General features: G+C 42.5%; 1 protein-coding gene and 1 long non-coding RNA gene across 3 annotated transcripts in view; one reads left to right on the forward strand and one right to left on the reverse strand.

The window, feature by feature from the left end:
- The window catches only part of LOC139704696 (uncharacterized), an 84,144-nt gene that overhangs the window by 54,347 nt on the left and 7,369 nt on the right, over positions 1-22,428 (forward strand). The window lies entirely within an intron of this gene.
- Positions 1-22,428, reverse strand: part of Susd6 (sushi domain containing 6) — a 105,293-nt gene that overhangs the window by 11,711 nt on the left and 71,154 nt on the right. The window lies entirely within an intron of this gene.

Raw genomic sequence — 22,428 nt, forward strand, 5'->3', positions numbered from 1 at the left:
GAGATTCAATACTGTTAGCCCACGGGGGCAACGTTAGCCTTGTTTCTGACATCAATGTCAGAAAGAACTTGGAGGAATAAGAAGAATGCTTTGGCTTCTGAGGGAATTTCTGATTAATTTCTTGGGAGGCTTCCCAAGCCCTGTGCATCTTCCATGCTCTGGTATCACTTGTCTCTATCCCATAGTTATGTCCCATATTTTTCTGTCCACACAACAATCTAGTTTTAAAAGCTCCTTCACCTCCTGTCTTATTTGTTTAGCCTCACAACTGTAGTAGATATCATTTCTCTGCTTTGAAGATAAGAACAATAAGGCCCACAAAAATGAAGTGACTTTTAGCCAAACTCAAGGCAGGGTGAAGGCAGACTTGGGAGCAGAGTCAGGTCCTCTGATTCTGAACCTGAGTTCTTTCCACCAGCAGATCCTACTCTTGACCCAGGAGCAGAGTAGCGTGTAAGGGGGGTATGTGTCAAGGTCACCTTCCTTTCACCCCTTCAAACTTGTCAGTTAAGGAGATGGCAAGTGGAGCCTACCTGTGGTGGTACCCTGGCCTAGATAAGCTGTAGAAATAACTTAAGAGGACCTAGAAGGTCTGAGTAGCCTGCAGGAAGAAGAGGGTGATCTCTCATTCTCCTGGGGACAGACTGCAAAACTGAAGCTCCACACAGTACATTGGACGCTAGGGCCAACAAAATGAGAGGGGCCCAATGAGGACACTAAGAGATCAATGTTTGGAAGGGTGGGCTGTGGGAAGGCAGGATGGCCAGGCACCCATGAACTTCAACTTTCTAAATATCTTAAAATGCAAGATTGACTGAGCTTCTTCCAAAGGAAATTCAATTTTACTGACCATAACCCACCCCAATCCTGAATATTATAGACATCTATCTGTATGAAAACTGGAATGGTCATTCTCTTTTTTTACTTCCTCTAACAGGCCCAGAGTGGCTGGGAGTCACATGGCAGTGTCTGACTATCCAAGATAAGGTGCAAGCTTGCTCCCATCCCCAAACTCCTTATAGCCTCTCCCAGTACCACCTTTCTCTAGTCCAGAATGTTATTAGCAGGCTGACTGCCAAATGGGTTGGAGGTAGATTCCAGGTACAAAGAGAGGTGACAGTTTTCTGCTTCAAGCTACAAATCATTGGTCTGTACTGCTTTTGTTTTTTGGTACTAGGGATTGAACCCAAGGGCACTTAAACACATCCCCAGCCCTTTTTTATATTTTATTTACAGACAGGGTCTCCCTAAATTTTTGAGACTGGCTTTGAACCTGCAATCTTCCTGCCTCAGCCTCCCAAGCCACTGGACAGGTGTGTGCCACTGCAACTGGCTAAAGCTACACATAATTGAAGATGAGGAGCGAAGGCCATTTTCTCTTTTCTTTCATTTACTCATTCTTGGTAGTGCAGAGGAATTGAACCCAGGACCTTGTACATGTTAGGCATACACTCTACTACTAAATTGTCCACCCAGACCTACTATTTTCAAAAAGCTGTTAACAAACAGAGCTAGCACAGATGCCAAAGGATCCAGAGTCTGGCAGTTTCTCTGAAATTAAGAGATGAGCCCAAATAAGCTACTCAGCTCCCTTAAAAAAAACACACCTCTGATCTCCCCATGGTATACCTGGCCCAGAGTCCTGACAGGAGAGCCAAGTTGTTCAGAGAGCTAGCAGTCATGAACTGCTTTACCCCTTCACTTTCCCTCTTTTGATAAGGGCAGCAAGGCTGTCACAGACCTCCCAGACTTACTCCCTGGCTCTCCTCAGATTGTGTCTAATTAGCTCATTTCCTGAGAGCAGCAAAGACTCAAAGACAGGGCCAGTATGCTGGGAAAGCGCGGTTCTCACCGGGAAGGGCCGCTTCTGTTCTGCTATGTGTTTCTGCCTATAAAACCCACAGAATCTTGAGTAAGACCCTGGAGGTCATCTAGCCCTCATTTTAATAAGTGAAAAAATGTGAGGTCTACAATGAAGCAACTTGCAATTCAATTTAGTTTTAATTCAGCTAATATTTATTGATTATTGTATAGGGATCAGTATGCTGTAGTTCTGAATAAGGATAAAAAGCACTTCTGGCACTAGTAGCCAAATAGGGATATAACAGATATGCACACACATACATTTAAAAAATCATTTTCTTCATGGTTTCCGGGTTTCTCCTTGGTTTAGGGACACTTTCCCTACTCGGAGGTTATAAAACATACCCTCCAATGTTTTCTCGTAATGTTTTACAGATTGAGTTTTTGTTATTTAAATAATACTTTTACCAAAAACAATTCCTGGGGAAAATCCATACACGTATGTAAATATATACTATATTAATATAAAATATTTAATATATCTAAATATATATTTATATATTTCATGGGAAGTATGTATAATATATATGTGTGTATATACATACATAGTATAAAATTCAAAAGAAAGGCTATATAGCCAAAAGCAAGCCCCTCGTCTGTGCCCTAGCTGTTCAGCTCTTCTCCCTAAAAGGCATCACACCGACTTTACTGCATCCTTCCAAAGATATTCTGCATACAGATTTATTCTGACACAAGTCAAAGAATGTGATTCATGTGCCAGAGAGGAAAAGCTGAGAGCAGAAGAGATTGCATCCCATGTGGGGAAACTCACAGTGGCTCTGGGAGGAAGTGGCACCTCAGACAGGCTTTCATTTCATCAGGAAGAGAGGTGGCAGTTTGAAGTGGGAAAATGTGTGTTAAACCCTACATGAGGTGGACCAGAGGCAGCAGAGTCTCTTTACAGTATAGAAACCTTATATACTAAATAAATTCAGTACGCAAACTCTTTTATGTTTATCCATGAAGGTCCCACAAAGAAAATATGCATGTCAGGGCCAGTGTCATAAGATGTTTGCTATCCCAGGTTCAAGGAAGAAGAAAAAAATTAGAAAGGTCAGAAATAAACAAGGACAAGGGCATTTTAAGACACCACAAGCACACATGGTTCTTTTGCCCAAAGAGCAGAGTGGGAGAGTCTAGCTGGAGTGGACCCCTTCAGTGATACCTGGGATTAACAGAAAAGGGAAAAACATCAAGGAAGAGCAAAACCCACACAGCAAATAAATCAGCGGCTTCAAAAGCCACCACTATCCTGGGTCGGAGGCTAACAATCTGTATATTGGGTTCTCTCTGATGCTCAAGTCCACAGAAGGAATTCAAGTTCCTTGACCCCAATAGGACAATGAACTCATCTGATATGGCAATGCCCATAATTTTTAAAAGAGAGGGAGAAAGCCAGGTATTAGAGAAAAGAAAAGGGAAAAGAAAAACAACAACAAAAACTTCTCTTCCTAGCTTCCTCTTTGCATTTCACTGTTCCCACAGGCACTTGGGCCCCCTGGGTGCACAGGGAGAGGGGAGACAATCCCTCAGGGTGCCTGGCACACAACAGACATTCAGGGAGAGTCCATCCAGTCAACTGTGAAGATGCAGATGGGAGAGAAGCAAGATAACCTGGCCAGACTTCCACCTAAGAATCACCTCAGCCTAACACCCTTCTCACAGGCCTCATCTGCCCTTCTGTGTTGTGCTTTTGTTGTTTCAGGGCCCAGTCTTCCAGGAGGAAGAGGCCAAACAAAACAAAGTTTTATAACATTCCATAACAAGCATAGTAAAACAAGCTCCAGGAAAGGCCGTGGGGTCAAAGTGTTAAGTTTAACAAAGGAACAAATACTCCGGTCCCTTCAAAACAAGATGTGGGGAGTATGCACTCCCAGAGCCTCTGAAAAATCTGATGTCTAGTGCACTTTCAGAAGACTCAACAAAAGAGGTTTCTGGCTGCTAGACATCATCAAGAAAACACTAGAGTCCTAAACAGGAACTGAGGACTTCAGAAAATGTATTGGGTCAAGTGTTCACTCACAGGTCTGAGATGCGTAGTTTTAGACAAAAGCATGGGTGTATTAGCATTTAGGACACAGGGGAACACAGAGAAATAGGTGTTTAATGAAGATACTGAAAGAAAGGAGGGCCAGAGAAAAGCTTTCCTAAGAATTCATGGAAGGAGTTCTTCCAAACCCTAACTCCCCAAACTGCAGATTTGTAAATGTCCCTGCTGGGTTTTAAATCCATCAAACAAGAAAGAGTGGGTCTTGGGCTGGGGCTCAGGGGTAGGGCGCCCAGTGTGCATGTGAGGCCCTGGGTCCAATCCTCAGCACCATATAAAAATAAATAAAGATATTGTGTCCATCTTCAATTAAAAAAAAAAGAAAGAAAGAAGAGAAAAGAAAGATGGGTCTTCTCCACCCAAACCCTAGGAAGGCTGTACAGGTTAAGTGTGGCAGAACCACATACCCACCAAGAGCTTAAGATCTAAAGAGGACACACACACACACACACACACACACACACACACACACACTACTGCCAACTCTAAGGTAAATCAATGATTTGACATAAGTGCTTGAGTGTGAGCTTCTCTATTAGCACAGGGTGTCCTTCCAGGCAAACAATCTTACTATCTGGCAACTGGGAGGGATGACAGCCCAGGGTAAAGAAGACAGACAGACAGGGGCTGGGGATGTGGCTCAAGCGGTAGCGCACTCGCCTGGCATGCGTGCGGCCCGGGTTCGATCCTCAGCACCACATACAAAGATGTTGTGACCGCCGATAACTAAAAAATAAATATTAAAAAAAAGAAGAAAAAGACAGACAGATAGGAGCCAAACTAAGGTGGGTGGGGGAGAAAGGAACGGAGGAAAATCACATCCTAGCATAGCACAGTCCATAGAAATATAACGTGGGTCACAGAGGTTGTTTTAAATTTCCCAGTAGCCATATTAAAAAGGTGAAAGGAAATAAGTAAAATCTATTTTAGTAATATATTCTCTTTAAACTAATATAGGGTCATGTTCTGATAAACCCATTGTAAATTGAAAACATCACTCAAAAAAATAAAAAAATAGAACTACCATATGATCCAGCAATCCCCCAATTATGTCCAAATGAAATTAAACCAGTATGTTGAGGAGACATTTCCACTCCCATGTTTGCTATAGCACTATTTACAACTGCCAAGAAAAGGAAACAACCCAAGAGTCCATCAGCTAATCAATGAATAAAAAAAAAAAATGTGGAATATATATACAACCAAATACTCTTTAGCCATAAAAATGATGAAATCCTGTCATTTGGAACAACATGGATGGAACTGGAAGCATTATATTAAATGAAATAAGCCAGGCACAGAAAGAAAAATACCATATGAGCTCACTCATATGTGCAATCTTGAAGAGCTGATCTCATAGAAATTGAAAGCAGGGCAGAACAGTGGCTACCAGGGGCTGGTAAGAGAGGGGGAAAAAGAGGAAAGGCTGGTTATAGCTAATCCTTCGCAAGCTATCCTTTTATAAAATTACTTGCCCTTCGCCCTCTGCTGTTATTTTAGAGAAGCTTCACTTAAATGATTAAGATGTTAACTGCTAAATAACCTTTCTTGAGATTTCTATAAAATAGAACATCTGGTGACCTTCAGATTACATCAGAATAGTATGTAAGTCCCTCCTTACTCTTTAGTTCTATACATCAGCTAACATAGAGAATGCAAATTGCTGTGAAGTTTAACTTGCAGAAAAGTAATGTTTCCCTAAGGAACTACAGGGACTAGACTAGGCTCAGGAGGTCAAGATCCACTGCAATGTTCACAACAGAGAAAGTGGTGGGGAGATATATGCCTGCCCAGTATGCAGCCTTCATGCTCAGCGACACCTGAACCTCCTCTTTTCCTCTCTATAATACCCTTTTCATATACCTGAGGTCCCCAAGGTTTTGTTTTTTGCCTGGGGTCTGGGATAAAGAGAGGTGATTGCTTCTCCCCATCTTCTAGGGTGCTAGTCTTTAAATAAACCTGATTTTTCTTCCCACCAACTCTTGTCTAAGTATTAGATTTCAAAAGGTGAGCCAGACCAGGGTCCAGTAATAAATGAGTACTAACTTACAGTCAGATAGTATGAATAAGTTCTGATGTTCTTTTCTTTAAAGGGATATTTAGGTCCTGGTGCATGCTTGCGTGCGCTTGTGCGCGCTCGCTCTCGCGCTCTCTCTCTCTCTCTCTCTTTCCATTCCAACCACCATAAGGTAAACAGCTATGCTCACCACATGCCATGAAGTTCTTGCAAAGGCCCAAAGCAATAGGGCCAAGTGACCATGGACTGAGTGAGACCTCATGGGTCAGAGTAAGTCTTCTCTTTTTAAGTTGAATTTCTCAGGTATTTTGTCACAGTGACAGAAAGTTGCCTAATACAGGGCTAGTAAGGCCAGTGTAGTGGTCAGCAGAGTTTTAATGAAGGAGTTCCTGGCTAGAACTCAGCAAATGGGTCTGGGGATCTGAAAACAGCAGAAAGAATCTAGAACTACACTATGAGGCATAAAATTTGCAGTTAAAAAGCAGATGTGGAACTATAGTGCATCCATAAAAAAGGGGAAGTGGGGGAAGGCAGATATGGAAAAACGACAGTATCTGGCACTGAGGGCCCCAAGCTTAGGGTTGTTTAGAAAAGCCCTATTTATGTGTTTGCTCTCAGATCCTTTCTTGGTATATTAAGCTCCAATTTCTGTTTCACTCTCAATGGGTTATTAGGAGCAGAGAGCCAGAGAAAAGGCAAGGAGATTAAAGAGAACAAAGGTGCTCAAATGTGCAATTTATGAGACAAGGAAAATGGTGGTTACTGTAAACAGAATGTACCATCCAGGCCAAGCACTCTTAAAAAATTTTTCCCTGCATGAAGCAGGCACTCCAGCCTCTCCATTCTACAGCTGAGGACAAGGAACCTTGGCTGAGTTGAGATGAACATGTAAAAGGTAGTGGTGGATGCAGCAGCCACAATGGCTCTGAGACTGCAATCTTGGCCATGAAGTTAGGCTGGGCCTGCTGAGGAGGACAGGACACCAGGAAAACCTCCTGGGGTTCTTTGGTTCGCCCTCCATGCCTGCCCCCATGCACTCAGCCTGTGCTTTAGCAACACTTAGCTACTTTGCAAGTGAGCTGACTCCGCTGTGAGCTGCCTTGTTCAAATGGGAGGTGATTCTGCTCCTCCAAGTGGGGTGTGGGGGGGTGGCGTCTCCCAGGCAAGTCAGAATTAGAACATTCCAGACAAATACAAAGGGGGAGAAAGAGTGACCATCTGATTTAGTCAAAAGGTTTCTTCTGAGGCCTCCTTTAGAAAGGTCAGTAGTCAGGCTGGGGATGTGGCTCAAGCGGTAGCGCTCTCACCTAGCATGCGTGCGGTCTGGGTTCGATCCTCAGTACCACATACAAAGATGTTGTGTCCGCTGAAAACTAAAAAATAAATATTAAAAAAAAAATTCTCTCTCTCTGTGTGTCTCTCTGTCTAAAAAGAAAAAGAAAGAAAAAGAACCCAAGGACTATTTGTCAAAAAAAAAAAAAGAAAGATCAGTAGTCTCTCCTTATTGACCTGATATGTGCAACTCCTTAAAGCTTTATAAAAGCCCTGTAAGAAACCTGCTCTTACATTGTTATATAGATGAGCAAATGAAGTAAGAGAGGTTAAGATACTTGCTCATGGTTACCCAACAAATAAGTGGCACAGAAAAGATTTGAACCTAAGAAGGCTGGCTTCCCACTCCATGGCACTAGGCACATCAGAGGGTCTTGGAATCTGGCTTTTCCTCAAATATCCAAAACCTGCCAAGGGAAGCTTAGCATGGAGATTTCAGGGACAAGGACAATCTGGGTAATGGCTATGGTCACTTGTCTCCTTGGGCTTCAGTCTCAATATATGAAGTCCATGAACCAGACCACATCTGAGGTCTCTTCTGACGTTTGCATTTCCGTCTGAAGTTGTCTGTGTGGCTGGCCTCACCATCTCTCTGAGGCTTATCTGTAAATGCATTGTAGTCATGTGGTTTCAAACTGAGCACAGGGCATGAGGGGCCAGAGACACCTCTCTTCATGCAGAAGTTCCGTCACTGGGGCAGACTCTTGCCAAAGGCTTGCAGTGGGAGCAGGAAAGCAGGCGGGAGTCCAGGGCTGCTTCTGTCCACAGCTTTCCCAGCCTTCTGCCTTCCTACAGTCCAACAGTCCAAAGTCTAAAACAGGTTGCAGTGAAAAGGAAGTGAGATGACTTCTCATGCCATTTGCAACCTGCCCCTTGTATGAGACAAACCTTCATAGCAATCAGACAGGAAGCCCATTGTCCAGCCAGGATCCCATTTTTCAGAACTTCTCACACACCCCAGGGCGGAGGCAGGAAGTAGGGAAGCATAGCCTATGTATCTCAAAACTTTCTGGGTGTCAATGTTTATAGTAGCACAATTCACAATAGTCAAACTGTGGAACCAACCTAGATGCCCTTCAATAGGTGAATGGATAAAGAAACTGTGATATATATACATAATGGAATATTGCTCAACAATAAGAGAATAAAATTATAGCATTTGCAGGTAAATGGATGAAGTTAGAAAATATTATACTAAGCGAAGTTAGCCAATCCCCAAAAACCAAAGGCCAAATGTTTTCTCTGATAAGTGGATGCTAATCCATAATGGGGGGACATGGGATGAGTGGAGGAACTTTGGATTGGGCAAGAGGTGGGAGGGGAGGGGAGGGGAGGGGAGGGGGCATGGGGATAGGAAAGATGGTAGAATGAGACGGACTTTATTACCCTAGGTATGATTGCACGAATGGTGTGACCCTACTTTGTGTACAACCAGAGAAGTGAAAAATTGTGCTCCACTAGTGTACAATGAATTGAAGAGCATTCTACTGCCATGTATAACTGATTAGAATGAATGAATAAATAAATAAACAAACTAGGAGTGTGAAATAAGGCATTACATTAAGACTTTAGAATGTGGGCATTTTCTTATATATTAAAGTAATATACTGCATTTGAATTCTTTTCCTCTGTTGCTATTAAGCATGCAGGCAAAAAGGATAGTGGGGAACACAGCAAAGAGCACCCACACTATAAATGCCATCTAATAGAAAGCCTTTATGCATCTCTGCATCATTATTTGCCCCAAATGCCTAATTTTTCCTAAATGTTCTAAATACAGGAAGGTAAGGCATTTAACATCTGGCCACTATGAAATTTGTCGGTTGCCACATGAATTAGATACCGCAAACACTACATGTTTGATAGGTTCATTTTTTTCTATAATTGGGAGGCAGCATTCAAGGATGCTCAAGACCTTGGACCCTGGATTCATTTTCTCATCCTTTGAATCTCAGATGCACTCTTTTCTGGCTGTGTAAGTCTAAGGCAATTTAGTGGCTTTATGCCTCAATTTCTTCATTCACAAAATGGAGTTAACAAATCATTGAACTTTGGCAATAAAATGAGATAATATATGCAAAACAATTAAAGCAGTCTAGCATATAGTTAGGATTATATGGTGACTGCAGTTAATATCTTTTCATTGTCTGTTTCAGAAAAAAAAATGTCATTTTACCAATTTGAAATAAAAAAACTACAAAAAATTAAAATCAGTGGCAGAAATTTAATAAAATAAACAAAAAATGCTGTGTGTGGGGGGGACTTTCTGGGTGTGGCATTGGTGCTGGGGTGGAGAACACAGGGAGAAACCGCCAAGGCTTAGGCTATCTAAGTACTTAGCCCTGTATCTCCTCTCAGTCCCCACTGTCATTTTCCTAAGAGAGGCCCAACCTAGATCCTGCTCTAGGACATCAGCAACTGACAGGTAGGTCTGGCCCAAAGCCCAACCATCTTATTTTAGGAGTGGGTTCCCTACTCCCTCTACCTCATGGAGGAGGAACCATTTTCTTTATTGCCCCTAACATAGAGGATTAATGAGCAGCACAGGGTAGAGCCTTCCAGCATGGCCCAAGTATTGGGGTGCCAGGTTGTGTGCTGCTCTCATGGTTATCCACTGTGCAGTCTCAGGAGGTCTTCTATTCCTCAGTTTCCTCATTTGTATGTAAAACGAGGACACAAAAGGTATCTACCTTGTGAGGTTGCTATGCAAATTAACCATAATTTTACAGGTCAAGTACCTAGAAATGGTCTGTCACACACTAAGTGTTCAATAAACAGTAACTTTATTATTCTTCCTCTGTGTTTCCATAACATCTTCATTCCTCTCTATAAACTACCACCATATTAATGTCTCTGCAATTTCTCATGGGTTGCCCTTCTGCCATCTTCCCACTCCCCTACCACCCACCTACCAACCCATCCAAGCTGTATTAGGGGGGCAGGACCTTGTTCTGCTCATTTTTGTATCTCCAGTGCTTGGTACAGAATGTGGAAGATAGTAGATCCTTAATAGAAAAGTGCTGTGACTTGCAAAAATTTGCCTACTTGAAAATTCTGTCTTGTTTTTAACTACAACAGGACACAATAGTTTCTGATTTGAGATGAGTCAATAACAGCCTGTAGCAAAGAGAATCCCTCTCCAGGGTTTTTATCTTGTTTTCTCTAAATTGGTATTTAACCATGAAATTATACTTCCTGTAGTCAGATGCACAGATGCAAGTCTGCAATTTCAGTCATTTGGGAGGCCGAGGCAGGAGGATCCTAAGGTTAAGACTAGCTTCAGCAACTTAGTGAAATCCTGTCTCAAAATGAAAAATAAAAAGGGTGGGAATGTAGCTCAGTGGTAAAATGCCCCTGGGTTCAATCCAAGAAAGAAAGAATGAAAGCAAGAAGAAAGCAAGCAGGGAGGGAAGAGGGGAGGGGAAGAAAATACAGTCCCTAACAGGATCGGGTTGCACAGGGTTAGACAGATGAATCTTGGTTGGCCCCAGGAGCCAGTTCTTCAGCCTATCAACCATCCTGTCTTCTCTGAGCCTTACTCTTCATTTTTTTTTCTCTCTTTTTTTTTTTATTGGTTGTTCAAAACATTACAAAGCTCTTACTCTTCAACAGCAATACCCAGATCCATGGGTACTGCTCTCTAGCATGGAGTTAGAAATTAAAAATAATAAAACTACATCACTGTATCATGCCTAGCATGTACAGGTACTGAGTTTTTTTTTTTTAAGAGAGAGAGGAGAGAGAGGGGGAGAGAGAGAAGAGAGAGAGAGAGAGAGAGAGAGAGAGAGAGAGAGAGAATTTTTTAAAAAATTATTTATTTATTTTTTTTAGTCATACATGACAGTAGAATGCATTTGATATATAATACATACATGGAATGTACATATATCAATCGTATTGTTTATTCTATTCTGCTGCCCTTCCTATCCTCCCTACTCCTCCCCTCCTCTCCCATCCTTTCTCTCTATCCAATCCAATGTGACACACTTTTTTTTCTTTTTCTCATTACATATTTTTAATATTTGTTTTTCAGTTTTTGGTGGACACAACATCTTTATTTTATGTGGTGCTGAGGATTGAACCCAGCGCCCCGCGCATGCCAGGCGAGCGCGTTACTGCTTGAGCCACATCCCCAGCCCAGTACTGATGAGTTTTTACATTTATTTTCACATAGCAAACTATTCTCTTGTCTCTTATTTTTGGAATGGTGTAGGGAAAAGCTTTTGGCAAAACAAAGGAAAAGGACTGTTTCAGAAATAACTGGGTATTTGGAAAGGAAGTAGGCAGAATGCAGAGCAAGATGAGCACTTAGGAAGATCTTTATTTCCTCTCCCCTTACTCAAGCTCATCAGTAAGCAGCCCCTTCCCGTTTCCCTTCTTGGCTGTACAGTCCAGGCTGCTCTTGGCTGACAAATGGCCTCCATATGGCATGTCACCCTTTCACCTCTCCTTGTTTTTGCAGCTCAGGGACCCTAGGGGAACAGGCTGCCAGCTGTGACTGATTCCCCACTCCCCTTCCACTATCATGACTGGCTAAAAGAAGGGGCAGGCAGGAAGATGCCCTCCTTTATCCTGCTGCTCCAGGTCCAGGCCTGGGCCACTCAGTGTTAAAGTCCCAATATTGTGACCTAAAAAACAGAGCCTACAGCTGTCCCCTACCTCTACCCACCAGGAAGGTGGGGTGACCACAGAACTAGGGAGCTAGGCTATTCTATGTGTGTTAACAAATATTATATGCTTCTCTTAAGGGTACAAGAAGGGTGAGGAGAAGGCAGAGGAAGTTCATTTTTTTCTCATCAGAAATGGCTACCTGGTTTCCTCTCCTTCACCCTATCATCTACACCAAGTGCTCGGCTGTGTGCTCTGTTCTTTCTGAATGCCCCACCTGAAGGAAGACCCCAGTCATCTGTTTAGGCACCAACCAACCTCAGAGGGTAACTACAAACTGATGACTATTAACTGAAGGTTCAGAGTTTAAATGAGGATTAGGTTTCTAGGTACAAAGGTCAAAGTTGTGGTTTAATTTCCAATTCTATCATCTAATAGTAATTCCTCGTGCCAAGCATACACAGCAGGTCTTTAAGAAGGGAACCTTTAAATTTTCAAATGGGTGGAAGTGAGGAAGAGAATTAATATTTATCATCAGGTACTATACTGACACCTCAAAATCATTACTCATGAGTTCTCCCACACTACAAAGAAAGTGGTATAAGACTCAATTTGTTCAGATGAGAAAACCAAACTAAGGTTCTGAAAACTTTAGTGATGGTCTAAGGTTTCATGGCTACTTAGTAACAGAGTCTGGATTTGAATTTGGGCTTACCTTTCTCCCTGCCACAGGGGAGCTCCTTGATTAAAGAAGCTACTAGGGCATTTATCCCAAGACCTGCAAATTACGTGGCAGGGTTCACTGACAAAAGCTCCCCCTGTCTGGAGAAGAATATGGACTAAGGAGTTTACCTGTGCACACACACCTTGGTTCATGTCTAAGTGAACTACATTTTCCCAGAGAAGTGGAGGGAAAAGGCCCATTTCTTTTATTAATCTCTGCTCACTATAAAAAAAATGGAGATATTTAAAGATCACAGATACCAAGGATACAATTAGAAGACATGGAATAATTTTCAGCTGAGAACATAATTTTTCTAAGATGAATATGTGAAAAGAAGGCTGACAATACAGAACTGGGATGTGACCTAGAATCAGAGGGTCAGCCATCCAGCCAGACACAGGATCACTGAAACCTTTCTGCCAAAGACCCAAATAAACAGCCCATGCCAGGTATCATCAGTGAGCCAGGCACTGTTTGCTTCACTCAGGTGCTCAAGAGGCCACTGCTACTCACAGAGACCTGGACATCTGCAAAGAATGAAACATTAGCTAGTTATGGCTGGATCACAGATCTGCTGGGGCAGTGACCTAAACCCTGCGAAACACCATGTTTCTGAAAAGCACTCACCAGTAGTTGAGGCATAGAAGTCCAACTGGTCTTTTTTGAAGAAAGAGATGAGACTGGGTTTAGGGCAGAGCATGCAGTGAGCATTGTACATTCTATGGGGTGTATGTTGGGCCTGGCCGTACCATAAGACAGAGACAATGACTAAAAGGGACAATAAAAGATTGTGGGTACTTTGATGGTTTGGAGATGGTGGTTGAAGCTGCCAGGGCTACAGACCTTGTCTTTTTCACTGGGATTACAAGGTGTGCGCCACTACACCTGGCACTGCTTAATTTCTTGTCCTCCAAAAACTGGATATAACTTTTACCCAGAAGACAGTAAAGTAAATTATACAGAGTCTATCCTTGTGGTGACTTCAGTGTCTCTGAGGGTACAGTTAAGGAGCCCCAACCAAGTTACAATGATCTAACTACATAATTACATAACATCTGCTCTGTTAATCTTCTAGATTTCATGTAAGGAGTACATTTATTCATCTATTCTTTTGACAAGATTTTACTAAATACCAAAGCACGTTGGCAGACAATAGAAGGAGGCAGGTGGAATGATGAAAAACGTCCCTGGTTCTATTCTCTAAGAGCCTCCTGTCTAGTAAGTGACCATAACAGGAATCAATATGGGCCACTAGAGGTTCTTGAAGAAAGATTAATATAATGGGGAAGAGACCAGAGAAGAGGGAAGATACGGTATCAGAACTCCAACTTAGGGGAAGTAGGACTATAACCACAGGATGAAGGAGTACGGGAAGAACCAACTAGTAAGAGATAAAGGCAAAAAGAAAGCAGAGAAGCAAGAAGAGATGGTTTGTGGTGGGAAGTAGCACATGTTTCCAGGGTTAGCAGGAAATAGATGGCGATTTAGAAAATCAAGCTGGTGCCAAGAAAGGCCCTGGGCACAAGGCTAAATAATGTGAAATCTTGGGTTTCTTCTCCATGTGTTGGGACTTTAAAAAAAAAAAAAAATCTTTATTTTACTTATTTATTTTTATGTGGTGCTGAGGATTGAACACAGGGCCTCGCATGTGCTCTACCACTGAGCCACAATCCCAGCCCCAATGTGTTGGGATTTTTAAGTCCTAAAATCCAAAGCCATGTTATTCACAATAAAATGAAATTCTGCTCTATAGCACTAATTTACTGGAATCCAGCCATAGAAATCTGCCTGCCTACCTTGGAAACTAGTATTTTTCAATGGAGCCGGATGTGCTGGTGGGGTGGAGTGGGGAAAGGGAAACAGGGAAATCATGTGAGTCTTCAGTACTGATTCATCTTGCTTCTCACGTTCTACTAGGTGAGAGGAGAAGAAGAAAACAGGAGGAGCTGGTGCAAAGTAAAGGAACACAAAGAGGTCTTGTGATCTTTTCTTTCTCAGGATTCTCTCACATGGCAGCAGATGGTCTATCCCTGGAGAACTGGATCCCAGAAACCAGCTGCTCCAAGGTCCTGGTTCTAACAGCTGGGGTCACAGGTCCTCTATGCACAAGTTGAATGCCAGAAATCAATGGGTTGCATTGTGCCTGCATGCAGAGCTCACATCCAGGCTCATGCTCTATGCCTGCCTGAAATAGAGGACTGGGAAAAATTATACTGTACACTTTGAAAGACTACATTTGCAAATTAGTGGAAAGAGTATTATAAAATCCAATCGTTTATAAATTACCTTGACTTTGCTAAGAAAGTACTGAGATGCTAATTATTCGGGAGATAAAGGAGACGCCCATTAGGAGGAGAGCTGGAGACAAGAAGGGCAGGACATAATCAGAGAGAAAGTCACTAACTACCTCTGCAATGCACAGAGGAGTCTGGCTCCAACCAAAAAGCAGGCTAAATGTTTCATGTATTAGAAGAGGGATAAGAATCCATAAAATGATGTGTATGTACACAGAGGAGTATAATTGTATGATTACATAATTAGGCACATTAAAGTATTTATACTGCTGAGACTAAAAGCCCCTACTCAAAGGCATTCCACCAAAGTTGAAAGGGGAAAAAGAAAATAGAAAATAAAGCATCTAATTGCAATCTTCCACAAAGCCAGACATCCCCAGCTGGTGCCACAGCTGAATTCTCTTAATTAACATGTTGTAACAGCAATATGAAAGATTCTGTATGCTTATCAACTCCATGCAGTGGCCAGCCAGGCATGAAAGAGGCCTGCTATAATTACAGATTTTTTTTCTTTTCTATTATAACGGTATCCCGGTGTGGGATGTCAGTTCGTTTTTCCTAAAATCTGTGTTGTTTAAAGCACATACATAATAATTCTGTACCTAAAAGTAAGGGACTACGACTAGAGAATATGAAAAAGTTCATAGTCTTAACAGCTGGTTTACTTTTTGGTGGTGATTTTCTTTTAACTCCCCAAACTTGAGGCTTTACCAGTTAGAGAAGGCTAGCGATGTTTGAGCAGGCAGGCTTTTTATTTCGGGGGTTGGGTATTAGGAATTGAACCCAGGAGCACTTTAACATTGAGCTAGATTGCCAGTCTTTTTTATTTTTTATTTTGAGACAGGGTCTCAATTAAGCTACAGAGCTGGCCCTGAACCTCTGATCTTCTTGCCTCAGCCTGGGATTATAGGCATGTGCCACTGTGCCCATCTCAGGCCAGCCTTTTAAATAAAGTTCATCTCACAGCTTAAAACCACTTAGACATATAAAGGTATCTAGGTGGAATAAAGATAACAGAAGCAATGGAGGGGGACATCAATACATGGAGATCCTAGGTCAACATGTAATGTATTCCAGAGAAGAGACTCAGAGTTATGGAATAGTCTTTTGAATTTATAAAGAGGGTTTATTTTTACACACCTTTTAGCCACAACAGAGCATGTTCCAGGAAGACTCTTCACTACCCTGAAAAGATCCCTCAAAGTCAAACAGTAGATTTATACACTATACGAAGCTTGTATACGAAGAAAAAAACCCAAAACACAAAATGTCTAAAATATCCTGCCCCCCCCCACCCATATGTGTGTGTGTGTGTGTGTTTACTGGGGACTGAAACCAGGGGTACTTTACCACTTAGCCACACCTCCATCCCTTTAAAAATATTGTTTTGAAACAGGGTCTTGCTAAGTTGCTGAGGCTGGCCTTGAACTTGCGACCTTCCTGCTTCGGCCTCCTTAAGTCACTGAGATTACAGGTGTGCGCCACTAGGCCCAGCTTACATCCTGTCACTTAAAACACTGTAATCTAAGCATGTCTGACATTTTTCTTTTTTAAAATATTTATTTTTTAGTTGTAGTTGGACCCAATATCCTTTATCTATCTATCTATCTATTTATTTTTATGTGGTGCTGAGGATCGAACCTAGGGCCTCACCCGTGCAAGGTGGGCGCTCTATGGCTGAGCCACAACCCCAGTCCCTGTCTGACATTTTTCTTTCATTGTGTTTTTCTTCTTCATAGCTGAGTAGGGCTAGTAAACTGGTCAATGAGTATCCTATATACATCCCCATGCTCAACAAATTCCAAAATCTCTCAATTATGTCATCTTTAAAAGACCTACCCTTCTTATAACTACTATCAGAAATTTCATTTTTCTGTTTCAACTCAGCCTTTCAAAATAAAGGTCCCATGATCCAAGTCCCTGATGTGACACAAATGGAGCAGATAGCATTGCTCAGAGTGTACCACTGGCTGGGTGGCAGCCACACCTCACAACCACTTAAGAGTTTTTTTTCCTCAGCTGCCATACAAAAGTCCAAATTCGTTATACAAAGTTGACTGGGTGTCAATTTACAATGCACCACAGTACAGGTTGTTCCTAAGACAAATGTTTAGAAGTAGACTGTTCCATGCTGCCTTAGAATTGCCTCAAGGTTACTAAATTTAGGGTCCTTGGCCCCTCACTTCCCTATACCCAAAGGCCCAGAATCATTTTGGTGACCCTACAGGAAATATATTCTTACAGAGGCCCACATGCAAATGAGGAACATGTCCAAGACAAATTATTGGTGGCATTCATACACACACCCATGTTTCACAGAAGCCAGGCCTGTATCCAAAGCCCAGAAGTTTTCAGCACTGCACTGAGGGAAGTCAAGCTAGTTGGTACCTGCATGAGCCTCTTACTCAGGGTGACAGTTCATCCCTATTTCCTTAGCCCCTATACCCTGTTGATGGAAATGATCTATCAAACCTGCAATCAGGGCCCTAAAAACTCTTTGCAGATGCCTCCAGCCAGATCATGCAGTGGAATAACATCAATAGCAGAACAGTTCCTTCCCAACCAGAATCAACTTGGCCTATAGTAAACAGAATCAAGGTGCCTCCCATACTACTCTAGGGCCAATCCATTTGTACTTGCAGTCAATCTCCTGCAAAGCCAAAGGAAGCCATCTACCAAAGGCACGGATGCTACAGAGCAATGGATTCTGAACTCTGGACCAGAGGCTTTCTCCCTCAACACTTCCCAAGAATCTTCAATCTTCGTGGCTCAGAAAGAGAAAACTAAAAAGTTCCACTGGGAATTCTGCACAATGCAGACAAAGCCACTAAAAGTCAAGCATGTTTTAGGGGGACACCCTGTTACTAGATGGTAACAAATACCTTGGAATGGTCTACCAGCAATCTAAACAGCAACTTTTAAGACAAGGGGAAGAAAGCCCTGGTCTTCATTAAAGGCAGTAATAAGGTGAATGTTAACGCTATTCCTTAGCACCTATCTCTTCTACTATGAGAGCCCCAAACTCCTTAGCAAAGAATATAATAGCTAGCAGCAGAGCCTTGGCCTGTTCTGCACCCCAGCCTGGCAACAAGCTGGGCTGATCCCCAAAGAGGATCCACTCACTTCCCAGGGCTACAGGCCATGCTTGGGTCTGTGCCAGGCACCTGGGGTGGGTCTGTTGGGAGTGGCAACCCTGCCCAGGCACAAGAGCCAGAACTGAAACTGTCATTCACTTTCTGTGGGCAGTGCCTCCGGCTGGCATTATTTACTTTCACCACTTCTATGGGAAATTAATAGATCTTGGGGTAAGAATAATATGTTTATACTTATTTGTTTTCACTGATAAACTCTCTCAATAAAAATTTATTTTCCCAATATCCATTTTTTACCAAGAGCAACTGTGAGATACTCTGTTAAAGAAGGATACTTTTGACTGATTCTCTTTTATTTTACTCACAATGCAAAATTACCCAAATTTCTTATTTAAAATTTCAAGGTGGTACATGGCACAAGGGGAAAGTAATGCCCCTGAACACTGGCAAGGGTTTGAGGAAACAGCACTCTTACTGCTCACTAGATTGGAGGTGACTGATATCACTAGCATGTACGTAGGCAGCAATCCCTGGCAAATCTCATTCTACAATGACATAATTATGCTGGACCCCACTGGACCCACCAGGAGATGTCACTTCCACTTGGAACCAGACCTGGTCACAGCTTTTGTGAGGGTGGTGCCCAACAGCTTATCCTACTCAGCCAGCACAACCTCTGGCCTCAGAGGAAGCTAGGTCCCTGCCAGAGAAGTTGACACAGCCACTGTGAGACCATGCTCACCCAAAACAAAAGACAAAAGCAGCAGCCTTCCACAAGGCTACACCTTTCCAGTGCCTAACTGCATGCCTTCCTTCCAAGATATGGACAGAGCTGGGGCTCCCTCCTGCTGCCCACCCGGAGGCATATTCCAATTTACCTTCCTAGTCTCATCATCCCTGAGAATACATCTTCCTCAAGATGCTTTCTTTTCAGAATCTTGTAAAGGCTGTCAGTTTCCTTATTGATCTCAGTGTTTCTGCTGGATATGTCTCTCTGCACTTTGGCTTTTTCCATTTCTTCAACATCCAGTTCCACAAATCTACCACCACTGGCCTTCGCTCAGTCTTCCGGCTCTTCTCAGCTCTTCTTTTCCTCCTCTCCCTCAATATCCTCCCCTTCTTCTTCCACCAAGTCAAATACAACCCAAATACAAGGATGGACACAGTGCCCTCTTTGATAGGAATTTCCTTTATCTCAGAACTAAAGCAATCTAGTGCAACACTACGCTCACTGTTTCTAAATGTGAGTGGGTCTTACCTCTCCAGAGTGCCACCACAAATTCCTCAAAAAGGCAGAGCACCCACTTTCACCATTCTGGGCACATTTAAGACGCTGGACAAATACCTGATGCAGACTGTATCCAAATGGGCTAAATTTTTCATAGCATGGAGAATCCAAATGCTTAAAAAGACCTTAGCTCTTGTTTCTCAGGAGTCCTTTCTCCGTGCTCTCCACTCATGATCCAGTTCTGGCAAACTCTGAGACTTCTGCCTACAGAGCCCACATTCCAGCTTGCATCAAAGGACTGAACAAAGGATTTCACAACACCCCACCCCTGCTGCAGGCTCTAGAGCTCTTGAAGGACACCCTGTTTAAACAAGAGGTACAGTATATTTTTGGGAAATGATGAAGCAACTTCCCATAAGAGGAAAGAAAAAAATCCCCCAAGTACAAAAAAGTCTTCTTGGAAAACAAACAGAACAGCCCTGCCAGGGTACAGAGAAAGGAATTCCTATCCAGGCCCTTCATCCCTGGCAAAGATTGTTGTGAGGAGAGATGAGGCTGCAGGGGAATGGAGGCGGCTCCATAGGACAGATGTGGAACTCTAGATGTCAGAGTTCCAGCTCCATCAAATGCTGCATTTGATACTGTCCAAGGTGCCCCCGGGAGTTGAGCTCCCTGCTTCATTTTTCATGACAGATGTGATCTAAAAAGTTGGGTGCAAATGCAATCATTTTAGATACACCAGAGCACTTGTTATTTAAAAACAACTGCATAGGGCTGGGGATGTAGCTCAGTGGTAGACTGCTTACCTAGCATGCATGAGGCCCCAGGCTCAACCCCTAGCACCACAAAATAAGTAAGTTGATAAATAAATAAACACAATTGTAGTGACTCCATTGGAAAATGGTAAAATCCTTTTGTAATAACCACTCTCATTAAAAAAGGGGGGAGGGGTAATTATATTTCATATATTGGGTTTGATTATAAGGTTTGTTTTCTCACATATATCTTCCCTGCATGCCCTCCCTACAGGCAAGATACGCTGAGGCAGTTTATTAGGATGTTTACATCCACAAAAAAGAAATTCCCTTTTCTTGTAACTACTAAAGAAATAGGTTGCAAAATGACAGGGGTCAATCCTTTAAATAGAATTTATGGGGAAATAACTTGTACGAGAAGGAGTGGAAATGTACCAGCTTTCTGAGTTTCAGAATAGGAAACAAATGCTAACTAGGGCAGAAGGAGAAAATTCATAGCATTCCACTCAAAATGCAAGGCATATCTATTCCTCATATTTCACTTTTAAAACCACTACTAACTGAATATTATAGCAACACTGGCAGTACTCTTCAAGCAGAAAGCAAGAAAAACACCACCCATAAAGGAGATTTTTTTCTCAGGTCCATGTCCACAGGAAGATCTATGTTTCAATAACAGTCAACACAGAATTTAACCCAGCAACACAGCATTCATAAAGATTCAGACCACACTTCTTAGGCATATACCCTTCTCCATCAAGACTGTTTTGAGCGGACTAAACGGTGGAGTGTAACAGATCAAATCCTTGCCTTTCCCTGATCACAGTGACATTGAGTGGTAACTTTTCCCTCCTTTCATTATCTTATTTTCCCCACCTATATTATGGTTACCATTCTCAAGAACTAAGAAAAGATGCTCAAAAAAGCTAATTCTTTCTTTGAAATGAAGGTTACAGTTTTCCACAAACTCCCCTGAAGGGCCCTCCCCTTCTCTAGCCCACCTTCTTACTGAAGCCACTTAGCCTGTGACCACTCAAACAGGAGCCTTCTTTCTCCATTTTCATGTGAATTTCTGCTATAAAGCTCTTTCAAAAAATTTAAGTTAACTGGCCTAATCTGCATGCTTAACAGATTTCCAGGGCTTATAAAGTTTTGCTTTTTTAGGCTGCTAAAGTGGAGACATGAGGCGGGGTGGGGTAACAGGAGAAAAACGAGCACCATCTAGAGTTCTTTCCCCAAGCAGGATCTTTCTACGGGCAACACTGAAGTCTATACAACTCATCCACCACTTTTTAAATATGCCAGATGCCTTTTTATTATTTTTCTAAATGAGCAATAAGTGAATTGGTGGTGGGGAAGGGAAAAGACTAGGTGTTTTCCTCAGTCTGTTCAGTGCATTCTCTCCCCGCAGGCAAGATGTGCTGGGAGACAATTTATTACCATGTGTATATCAGCTCCTTGACCACTAAAAAAGAAATCCCCTTCTCTTTTAGCCACTAAAGAATTGGGCTGCATATGACAGGGGCCAGTCCTTTAAATAGAATTTATGGGGAAGGAACTTGCGGGAATGGGTAGAGATGTGTCAGCTTTCTTCCTCTAACAAAGCTACAAGTGAAACAAAGACAGAAATTAACTCTGAGGCTTCATTTTAATTGGAAAGGCTGAGTCAGTGAAGAGACTAAGGGAATCGTCCTTTCAGAATTCACACTTGTTGAGTTCAGTGGGATATGAGGGACAAAAAGGAGCTCCCCAGCAGACAACTGGGGAGCAACAATGGAGTTGAAGGGAACAGCACGAGCAAAGCACAGGGGGCACATACCATGGTAGAGGAAGGGAACAATAAGTGCCTGGGTAGAAAACTGAAAGTACAGCTAAGATCATGTTCCTACACAGTACAGACCTTACCACAAGTCTCACAGTAAGAACTGACTATGTTTTCTTTTGTTTGTATCATGACAAGTCTGAGATGTTGAATTGTTCTGGCAGCACCACAGAAGGCAGTTTTGTGGAGAGGGATGGAGAAGATACTGGCGACAAGAAAACCAATGAGAGATGACGAGCTCTTGGATATCAGCAATGTTATTTTTCTTTGGAGGGGGCCATCAATTTATATCTTTGTCTGCAATTAACAGTTGATGTCTGCCTGCCCACCCACACACTTGAGCACAGACACCACCAACAGTAAGAGTACTAATGCCTCTCCAGTAACTAGGGTGTGAAGTGGCAACTGGGGACCTTGGAGAAGGGATTTGATTATGCAATCCCTGTCGATGGTAGGTTCTAGACCTCTGGACAGCAAGTTGCAAAATCAGTGAACCCAAGGACCAAATTGTGGGCATACAACATCTCAAGGAGAGACTGCTATATTCCATAAAATGCTTGGAGACTCTCACAAACAAAGATGGTCTGGAGAACATGGTTAACTCTGTGCCTACCCTACTACCATTCCCCACCAAAAAGAAAATTTA

The sequence above is a fragment of the Marmota flaviventris genome, chromosome 2, assembly GCF_047511675.1.
Source record: "Marmota flaviventris isolate mMarFla1 chromosome 2, mMarFla1.hap1, whole genome shotgun sequence".
Lineage (NCBI taxonomy): Eukaryota > Metazoa > Chordata > Mammalia > Rodentia > Sciuridae > Marmota > Marmota flaviventris.